Genomic DNA, 3,024 nt, shown 5'->3' on the forward strand with positions numbered 1-3,024 from the left:
GTGCGTCTAGTGTATTTTTATGCCTAATTCAGTTGAATAAAGTATAATTATCAATTAGGCTTATTTTTAGAGAGTTGTTAGAATAATTGTGTTAAATTGATAAATTTTCAGCATTTGCATTAATTTGACATTTGTTGTATTTTTCAGGTGTTTCTAAGGTTGTGAGTCTCTAAATCCAATGCTGTTTAATTCAATGAAAAGCTAAGTTAGAACACTACAAATTACAAAGAGGAACCAAAGCCCAAATCAGTCTCCAAGGTTACCCAAATCAACTATAATTCTATTACAAAAGCCCACACTTGATGTTTCACGACCAGTTTTGATATTTATTTTATATCTGGAGCTCTAGATGTCCAAATGAAGCAAAACCAGGCCCAATTGAACCTTAAGAACCACCTCTACAATTTCTATGAAGGGCTGAAGACAAGACTACGTCGTTTTGGCATTTAAAAATGGCAATGAAGTCAAATTTATGGGTTGGATCGTCTGTCAGAACCAATTTCAGTTTTTAGCCCATAACTTAGGCTGTAGACCTCCGATTTGGGCAAATGAGGACTTGTTGGAAAGCTAAGAAGTAGAGCTACAACTTTTCTGAAGAAGTCAGAGACAGAATCGAAAGGAAAGTGGCTGAAAATTGGCCGTGATTGCAGAGCGCAAAATCTCTCTTTTTGAATTTCAAAAATTTTTCAAGTTTGGTTCTTATCTTTGGATTAGATTTTTTAGTATAAAGATCATTTTTGGCAGCAGTGGAGAGACACAACTTCAAGACCGACATTCTCCATTCATGTTCATAGTTTTAGATTTCTTCATTATTTTACTTTTTTTGTAAGCCATGAACATGAGTGGCTAAGTTTCTAAATTCAGTTTAAGGGATTCTAGTTCTTATGCATGATTTGTAATATCAGGTTCTTAATTTAAATTATGCCTTTTTGAATATCTATTATTTCTCAATTTCATTGTTTTTGATCTATTGAATGATTTGCTAAAAAGGCCTGTTAATTAATTGTTTAATGTGATTAATTGCTAGTTCATCTTCATAACCCATAATTGTTGTGTAAGATTGAATGTGAGTAGCCATTAGGTATTATTGATTATGATCCAAGTTTTCAATAATAACCTAAGGAAACAATAGAGTGAATTAAATGATTTATGCTTTATAAATCATTGTTCAAGCTTAATTACTTCTTGTTCTTAAAGCAGTTATAAATTAATGAGGATTGCTTAATACCAATTCAGTTAATAATTAGAGTCAACAAGAGTGCTGGGATTGAATTAACGAGTATAGGGAAGTTAGGGGTTTTACCTCACTGTTTGGTAAATCTACGTTAAGTATTCAATAAGAGATTATTATATTTCTTTTGTCTATGATTGAGTCATGCATTGGAATGCGAATTACCTTAGAGTGAAGTTTGTTTAAATTGAGAATTTTATACCTAAATTTAGTTCTTTAATTTCTAAATTTGATTTCTTCTGATTTAGTGTTACAACTCCCCCCTACCTTTTCTTCTTTTTTTTTTTTTTTTTTTTGTTACACACGTGCACGAAATTTAGTAACTCAATCTTTAGGGTTCGACCTGGATTACCACTTATTGCATTCATTCAGAAAATATTTTATTACTGGTAATCTTAGTTAATTTTTTGTGGAATCGACAACCATCAAAATTTTTGTGCCGTTGCCGAGGACTAAAAGTTTATTGGATTTCGTATTTTTAGTGTTAGGATATTTTGTTATTACCTCTGTTTGTGAAGTGTTGCTATTTTTAGGTTTTTTGCAAAAATTACGGTGTTAATATTCATTGGCAGAATTTTGGTTGAATTAGGAGGGGGTTCTATACTTCTTTTGAAGGAAACGACATTCTGAAAATAACCAATTTGATCCATAGGATTTATTGGCCCCACCCTTTTGAAGCCAAATTTCATCGTTTTCTAGGGTTTTGAGGTATTTTTCTGTCTTTTAGTTTGATTTTTTTTGTTTATAATAAGAACTTCTTAATCTGCTGAGTTGTTCTTTGATCCAAAAGTAGAAACAATAGGTAAACAGTTGAGAAAATTGGCTAAGCAAGCTAAGCAAATCCCGAGTACATCTGAAGGAGTCCAATCTCCAAGAGAATTAAGTTCGGATTTGGATTCAGATTTCGAAAATGAAGCCATGACTGTTAGGACTTTGAAAGAGTTTGATGCTCCTAATTTAAATCAACAGCTTTTGTGTATTCAATTCCCTACTTTAAATGTTAATTTTGAGTTAAAGTCTGGACTAATCCATTTGTTGCCTAAGTTTCATGGTCTTTCAGGTGAGGATCCACATAAGCATTTAAAGGAATTTCATGTTGTGTGTTCCAGCATGAAACCTCAAGGCGTTTCAGAGCACTAGATTAAGCTTTGAGCTTTCCTTTTCTCACTGGAAGGCACAGCTAAGGATTGGTTGTATTACCTTCCTTCTATATCTGTCGATTCATGGAATGAAATGAAGCAGATATTTTTGGAGAAGTATTTTCCTGCTTCCCATGCTGCTAATATAAGAAAAGAAATTTATGGCATCCAGCAGTACAATGGAGAGAGTTTGTATGAGTATTGGGAGCGATTTAAGAAGCTGTGTGCAAGTTGTCCCCATCATCAAATAAGTGAATAGCTTTTGATTCAATATTTCTATGAGGGACTTCTACTAATGGACCGTAGTATGATAAATGCTGCTAGTGAAGGAGCTTTGGTTGACAAGACACCAGAAGATGCAAGGAGACTGATTGCTAACATGGCAGCAAACTCTCAGCAGTTTGGAATGAGAATGGATCACACACCTAAGAAGGTTAATGAGGTAAGTACATCTAACCTTGAAAAACATATTTCTGATTTAACTTCTTGGGTGAGGCAATTGGCTGTAGGGAACATACAAACAGTTAAGGTATGTGAAATTTATTCGGGTTCGGGTCTTGCTACTGACATGTGTTCTACATTACAAGAGGATGAATCAATGCAACATCCTAATGTAGTAAGAAATTATGGACAACCACAATGCAGGTATGACCC

At 33.7% G+C, this 3,024-nt stretch overlaps 1 non-coding gene across 1 annotated transcript; it reads right to left on the bottom strand.

Annotated features, from left to right (window-relative positions):
* Positions 1 to 2,512: 2,512 nt before the first annotated feature.
* Positions 2,513 to 2,619, bottom strand: LOC131178020 (small nucleolar RNA R71). The gene has a single exon (XR_009147151.1). It is a non-coding gene; the product is annotated as a small nucleolar RNA R71 (small nucleolar RNA).
* Between the last annotated feature and the right edge of the window lie 405 nt (positions 2,620 to 3,024).

This window comes from Hevea brasiliensis, chromosome 2, assembly GCF_030052815.1.
Source record: "Hevea brasiliensis isolate MT/VB/25A 57/8 chromosome 2, ASM3005281v1, whole genome shotgun sequence".
Classification (NCBI taxonomy): Eukaryota; Viridiplantae; Streptophyta; class Magnoliopsida; order Malpighiales; family Euphorbiaceae; genus Hevea; species Hevea brasiliensis.